The sequence below is a fragment of the Oryzias melastigma genome, linkage group LG4 (assembly GCF_002922805.2).
Source record: "Oryzias melastigma strain HK-1 linkage group LG4, ASM292280v2, whole genome shotgun sequence".
Lineage (NCBI taxonomy): Eukaryota > Metazoa > Chordata > Actinopteri > Beloniformes > Adrianichthyidae > Oryzias > Oryzias melastigma.
The window spans coordinates 4,433,859-4,441,762 of NC_050515.1; the positions used below are offsets into that span (position 1 = coordinate 4,433,859).

At 42.3% G+C, this 7,904-nt stretch overlaps 1 protein-coding gene across 2 annotated transcripts in view; it reads left to right on the top strand.

Moving 5' to 3' along the window:
* The window catches only part of LOC112136962 (zinc finger protein GLIS1), an 88,983-nt gene that overhangs the window by 55,601 nt on the left and 25,478 nt on the right, over window positions 1-7,904 (top strand). The window lies entirely within an intron of this gene.

A 7,904-nucleotide genomic window follows, 5' to 3' on the forward strand; every position in this document is an offset into this window, starting at 1 on the left:
CTCCCCCAGGGGATGGGTCAAATGCGGAGAACAAATTTCACACACCTAGGTGTGTGACAAATAGTGGGACTTTAACTTTAACTTTAAATACAAATTAGTATAAAAAACAAAAAAATAAATAAAAAAAAATCCTTAGGTTAGCTACAGCAGCTAGCATGTAGCAGAAAAAATAGCTAAACTCCAAAATAGCCTACATAAATCTTAGTAATAAGTGCAATATAACTTCGGGCCGCTAATAACAATAAAATAAAATGATCTGGAGGGCCGGATCCGGCCCTCAGGTCTTGACTTTGACACGTCTTAGAGGATGACGCGGGTGGATGAAGGAGGAGAGGCCGCTCCGAGCATCAAATATATCTACAGTATGTCACAAAAGTGAGTACACCCCTCACATCTCGGCAAATATTCAGTTATATCTTTCCTTAGGACAACACTGCATAAATGACTCTTTCACACAATGAACAGTAGTCAGTGTAAAGTTAGTATAGCAGTGTAAATTTATTGTCCCTTCAAAATAAATAAAAATACAGCCAATAATAGCTGAACCCCTGGCAAAAAAAGTGAGTACACCCCTGAGTAAAAATGGGAAATGTCAATATTTTGTGTGGCCACCATCATTTTCCAGCACGGCTTGAAGTCTCCTGGCCATGGAGATCACCAGACCTTCACATGTTACCATTGGAATCCTCTTCCAATCCTCCATCACAACACAACGGAGATGGTGGACATTTCACACCTTGTGCTCCTCCACCTTCCTCTTCAGGACGCCGCAGAGGTGTTCTATGGGGTTTAGGTCTGAGGACATGCTTGGCCAGTCCATCACCTTTACCCTCAGCCACTTTAGCAAGCCGGTGGTCATATTGGAGGTGTGTTTGGGTCATTATCATGCTGGAACACTGCTCTGAGGCCCAGTTTCCAGAGGGAGGGGATCATGCTCTGCTTCAGAATGTCACAGGACATGTTAGAATTCATGTTTCCCTCAATGAACTGTAGCTCCCCAATGCCAGCAGCACTCATGCTGTCCCAGATCATGACACTTCCACCACCATGTTTGACGGTAGGCAAGACGCAGTTGTCGTTGTACTCCTCACCTGGTTGCTGCCTCACATGCTTGACACCATCTGAACCAAATCTGTTGATCTTGGTCTCATCAGACCACAGGACGTGGTTCCAGTAATCCTGGTCCTTAGTTTGTCTGCAGCAGATTGTTTCCAAGCTTTCTTGAGCATCATCTTTAGAAGAGTCTTCCTTCTAGGACGACAACCATGCAGAGCAATTTGATGCAGTGTGCGGCATACGGTCTTAGCACTGACAGGCTGACCTCCCATCCCTTCAATCTCTGCCCCAATGCTGGACGCACTCATCCGTCTGTTTTTCAAAGCCAGTCTTTGAATGTGACGCTGAGAACGTGCACTCAGCTTCTTTGGCCGACCATGGCGAGGCCTGTTCTGAGAAGAACTTGTTCTCTTAAAGAGCTGGATGATTGTGGCCACTGTGCTGCAGCTCAGTTTCAGAGTGTTGGCTATTTTCTTACAGCCTAGTTCATCTTTATGTAAAGAAAAAATTTGTTTTTTCAGGTCCTCTGAGAGCTGACGCCATGAGGTGGCATGTTGAACTTTCAGTGGCCGGTTAAGAGAGTGGAAGAGCTTTTTTACAGAATTTTAACTCACCTGCTAACTAGTGACACCTGAGACAGTGTAACACTAATGGTTCACATGACAAAGGGGAAGGAAAATGATCATTTGTGCTCAATTTGTGCACTTTCACTTAGGGGTGTGCTCACTTTTGTTGCCAGGGGTTTAGCTATTATTTATTGGCTGTATGTTTATTTATTTTGAGGGGACAATAAATTTACACTGCTGTACTAACTTTACACTGACTACTGTTCATTGTGTCAAAGAGTCATTTATGCAGTGTTGTCCTAAGAAAAGATATAACTAAATGTTTGCTGAGATGTGAGGGTTTGTACTCACTTTTGTGACATACTGTATATCTTTTTTAAAAGAGAATGAAGCCAGAACAGATTTCAGGAGTTGTGATTTGGTTCTGATGCTCCTTAACTTTTTCAGTTTGGGGCTTAAATGAAAGCAGAAAATCTCCTGCTTCTTCCATGAGTCTGCTTCAGATTCATCGCAGCATCTGGCTTGGAATCTGCCACTGAAATGAAGACGTTTCGGAGATAAAAATGTTTCTCGACAATAAAGCTGAAACACGGCCGACTCTGAATTTCCTTTTCCCTTCGTTCTGATGAACTCCAGTTCGGAGGGAAGCCACATGATCGGACTGATTGGAGTGAGGAGCAGGTAAAGCGTTTCCATGACAACTCTCCAGGTCAGGGTGGACTGTTCCAGCTTCAGGTCCATCTCTGCTCTTCCTCTTCAGTCTTCCACGAATGAGAGGAAGAGAACGTGTCATTACGGCTGCGGTCCGGTCGGCTCATCATCGTAGGAGGGCTTCCTGTTGTGCCATCATCATCATTTTTAACCTGGACCCAAAACTGTTCAGGCATGAGGACCAAGCGGCTGTTACGATCAATCTCTTTGGTCATTTACATGACTACTTCCTCCCAGCAATTCATCGGCCGAATTCACATCTGGACAGCCCGCCGCCCCCCCCCACCCCCAATAGTCTGTTTTCTGCAAGTGTTTGCAGGAGAATTTGTGGTAGAAATAATTTTCTTCAAGGAGCAGACGTTTATCTGGGATGTAAATACGGAATAATCCGGACTGAAAGCGCTCCGGATCCGCGGTGGAAATGATTTGTGTAAACTGAGTGTTGTTTCAGCCAAGCTGCGTTTCATTTTGCCGCATGATGAAGCTCATGAGAAACCTGCCTCTCCTCCGCTGTCTGCTGGAATCATATGGATATAATTTCATCCATTTAGGTTGCTGTGCTCTTTGCTGTGGTTGCCACAGGGCATTTGGAAGCGGGTAGATTAAACGCACATGTTCCCCCCTCACCACAGACCCTGAAGTGTTGGTGGTTTTCCTCATTGGTCGGAGCAGAGAAAGACACCCAGTGATAAATCTCCTGTTTTCTGTGTAACGTTGTACAGCCGGTTCTGAGCACTTTCATTTCTCCCTGCGTCATGTCTGCCAGGCTCACTCGTTGCTACAGAAATGTTTAAGTCCTTTTTCTGGCTCCTCGTTCATAATGTGCAGCTATTGAACGCAAAGTTTAACCAGAGATGTAGTAGTGATGTTTGGATGATGTACGTCTTTCATTGATGGAGGAAACAACCGTTTGAAAATTTGATCAGTATTTCTGGTTTGTGCTCGACTGGAATGAGACGACAGAGTTTTTCATATATCAGAATAGAGCTGTGAAAGACAAAACCTGGAGCGACTCAATCCATCTTTATTGATGTAGCCGGTCGAGTGGTCATGGCTGCGGATTCACATTCAGAAGGTCATGGGTTCGAATCCGGCTCAGGAATAGTCCACATTAAAAATTTGTTTTTACTTTTAAATTTTATTTTTACCTCAAAACTGTTCAATGTCGGTGAAAGAAATATTTTTAACACGGACAAATGCCTTTAAACCATCAACAATGACTTCCTGATTTCGCAATACAGAATGTCATGTTTAAATTTAAGTTTGACATGCATTCCAGATTCCGCCACTAGACGGTCGAGTGGTTATGGCTGCGGACTCACATTCAGAAGGTCATGGGTTCGAATCCGGCTCAGGAATAGTCCACATTAAGAATTTGTTTTTACTTTTACATTTTATTTTTACCCCAAAACTGTTCAATGCAGGTGAAACTAATATTTTTAACACAGACAAATGCCTTTAAACCATCAACAATGACTTCCTGATTTCGCAATGCAGAATGTCATGTTTAAATTTAAGTTTGACACGCATGCCAGATTCCGCCACTAGACGGTCGAGTGGTTATGGCTGCAGACTCACATTCAGAAGGTCATGGGTTCGAAACCCGGTCAGGAATAGTCCACAATAAAAATTTGTTTTTACTTTTAAATTTTATTTTTACCTCAGAACTGTACAATGCAGGTGAAAGAAATATTTTTAACACAGACAAATGCCTTTAAACCATCAACAATGACTTCCTGATTTCGCAATACAGAATGTCATGTTTAAATTTAAGTTTGACATGGATTCCAGATTCCGCCACCAGACGGTCGAGTGGTTATGGCTGCGGACTCACATTCAGAAGGTCATGGGTTCGAATCCGGCTCAGGAATAGTCCACATTAAGAATTTGTTTTTACTTTTACATTTTATTTTTACCTCAAAACTGTTCAATGCAGGTGAAAGAAATATTTTTAACACAGACAAATGCCTTTAAACCATCAACAATGACTTCCTGATTTCGCAATACAGAATGTCATGTTTAAATTTAAGTTTGACATGCATTCCAGATTCCGCCACTAGACGGTCGAGTGGTTATGGCTGCGGACTCACATTCAGAAGGTTATAAAATTTTTTTTCTTTCATAAGGAAAGGAGAGAAAAGGGAAGTGGGAGCAGAAAATGGTCTTTGTTATCATCATTCTTTTTAATTGACGCCACTCCACAGTGAACTGTTTTTAGGTTTTTTTGCTTCTTTTACCTTCTTTAGCAAAACCTGACTAAATAATTAACCCTTTAGCACCAGAGCTCCAGTTTTTATGTCACATGTGTCAAAGTCAAGGCCCTCCGGGTAATTCTATCCGGCCCTCCAGATCGTTTTATTTTATTTTTATTAATGGCCCGATGTTATCTTGCACTCATGTCTAATTTGTTTGATTTTGACAAAATATGTTTTTATGGAGAGTAAAATATTGAAAGTTATTTAAAGTTTAAGTTGATTTATTCTGAAATAATATTCCTGCCTTTTATTATTTATAAATTATGTACAAAAGTTACGATTTTAAAGTTTTAAAAATTGTCATTCTGTGATCTTTTTGGACTACTTTGGGGTTTACTTTTTAGGCTACTTTGGAGTTAAGCTAAAATTTTATCTATGTATTCCAACTATTTTGGCTAATTTAAGATTTTTTTAAAGTTTTTTTTTAGGGTGTTTTAGAGTTTAGCTAATATTTCAATGACACATTAGCTGTTTTGGCAAATTTAGACTTTTTTCCTTTTTTTAGGCTATTTTGAAGTTAAACTATTTTTTCTGTTACATGCTAGCTGTTATGGCTAACCAATTTTGTTTTTGTTTTTGGCATTTAAATAATATTTTAGTTGGCTATCAGCTTCACCGTTTTCAGGTATAAATTTCAGTATACATCAGTCACACTAGCACTACTGCCGGTGATGCTATATATCTAGTTCATTATGTCAAAAAGTAACATTTTTAAAAATGCAGTTTTAGGGTTCAATAAATGTTTATCCCGTTTGGCCCGTGATCTAAGGTGTGTTTTGGATTTTGGCCCATTGTGCGATTGAGTTCAACCCCCCTGGTTTATGTTCTTTGATTTTCTGCAACCTTTCAACCGTTAACATGATAATTCCAGTAGATTCTGAAGGAGAAAAGTGGCTCAACGAATGATTGGTTGAAAAGTTACAGTTTTTCAAAGATTTTGTGTTTAAGCATCACTGGTGACGCCTCAGGTGTTGAAGGGTTAATATCAAACCTGGAGAGGGCCCTATGTTGTTGTTCGCCTGGGGCCCCCAAACTGCTCAGTCCGCCCCTGGCCACAGGGTCACCTGAAGCCGCTCCACCATGACGGGCTTCACTTCCAGCTGCATTCAATGGAGTCTGGGTGAAGAGAAAACTCTGCTGGTTCTGAGCGGGTGACCTGTGGTTAGTCCAGAAAACAGAAAGTTCTAGAAAGAAACAGATCTTCACACGAGGTGGAACTTTAACCTGTTCCCCGTTTGAGCCCGTGACTCCCTCCAGAGCAGAACCGGACATGCGAGACGCTTCATGAATGATTCACCTGTTAACAAATCTGTGGTGCTCATTGGCTGAGTGGTCGGGATCAGGTGAGCCACGCCGCTCAGATATGAGCTTGCTTACAGTCACTGTCACCTGTCAGTCCAACGCTCAATACGCGCCACTCCACTTATCTCGCGCTATGCATTACAGCCCATTAACGAGCACGCTCCAGTTTCCCCTGCAATTAAGATGACAGCGCGGCGCCGCAGGTGAGCCATCCATCCGGCCGGCTCGCCGCACTTTTTCAAGATGTGGTTTCAGCAAAGCCTTTCAGAGCGTATCTCTGAGCCGTGGAAAAAAACCTTTCAGGGTTTGTCAGCGCGTCCTTCCCCCTCAGAAGTGGGCGGACCGCGGTGTGGAGTGACCTCCGTCTGTGGCGGCGGTTCGAGGCCTGCAGGACACAGAACCGAGTGTACACTGACTGTTCTGATCTGGTTGAAGCTCTAAACCATGTGTCAAAGTCAAGGCCCTGGGGCCGGATACGGCCCTCTGGGTAATTCTATCCGGCCCTCCAGATCATTTTATTTTATTGTTATTAATGACCCGATGTTATCTTGAGCTCATTTCTAACTTGTATAATTTTGACTAAATATATTTTTCTATCCATCCATCTATCTTCTTCTGCGTATCCGGGACCGGGTCGCGGGGGCAGCAGTCTAAGCAAAGATGCCCAGACTTCCGTCTCCCCGGAGGTCTGGGGTCTCTGTGGTCTCTCCTCTTTTTATTGAGAGTAAACTATTGAAAGTTATTTAAGGTTTATGTTGATTTATTCTGGAATAACGTTCCTGCATTTTTATCATTCATATCATCATGGCATAACTTCTATCAAACGAAGATTACATTGAGGTTTGCTCATGGCTCACAAGGCCAATACGAGCTTGGCATCCCCGGCCGCAGAAATCAGAAGTAGGGCAGGTCCGTGCTTGGATTTGAGGCGCAGACTTTACGCCTTTGTCTCTTCTCTGCCAGGCAGGTTCTCCGGGAAGCTTCGAAGGCACAGATGGCCTGATAGGTAGTTGTGCCGCGGTCGGCAGGAAGATAGGACCACTGGTTGAGACTAATATTACAAGCTCTTAAGGCCTTCTTCAGGCGGTCCTTGAATCTCTTCCTGGGAGCAGCTCTGTCTCGGTGCCCAGTGCAGAGCTCACCATATAGGACAATCTTTGGTAGGTGGAGATTGTGTAGTCTTGAGACGTGCCCAGCAGCATGGCTTCAACACCGGTTATTCCTGCTTGCTCAAGGACCTTGACATTTGTGGTGAAGTCACTCCAATGAATGCCGAGTATGGTGCACAGGCAGCGTAGGTGAAAGCGTTCAAGTAGTCGTAAGTGACTGCGATAAGTAACCCATGTCTCTGAGCTGTGGAGAAGAGTGGTAAGGAGAACAGCTCGATAGACACTGATCTATTCGTTATTATGTTAAATTATATTATGGTTTTAACATTTTAAAAATTGGCATTCTGCTAGGTTTTTGGACCATTTTTGCATTTACTAAGATTTTTTAGGCTGTTATGGAGTCTAGCTAATATTTCAGCTACATGCTAGCTGTTTTAGCTAATTTAGGCTTTTATTTTTAAGTTTTATGGGCTGTTTTAGAGTTAGGCTAATTGTCACACTCCAGCTGTTCTGGCTAATTTAGGCTTTTTTTCTTTTTTTTAGAATATTTTGAAGTTTAGCTATTGTTTCGGCTACATGCTAACTGTTTTGGCTAACTTAGGTTTTTTTGTTTGTTTGTTTGTTTAGGCTACTTTGGCACTGACCTAATATTTTAGCTGGCTATCAGCTTCTGCTTTTTCAGCTATCAGTTTCAGCATCTTTAGCTTTCATCATCAGCATCTTTAGCGGCCAAATTCATCTTCCAGCATTCACATTAGCATTATCACAGGTAATGCTATAAATCTAGTTCATATTTATGTTAAAAAGTTATGGTTTTAAAGTTTTCAATAAATGTTTATCCTGTTCGACCCGCGACCTCAGGTGTGTTTTGGATTTTGGCCCCTTATGTGATTGAGTTTGACACT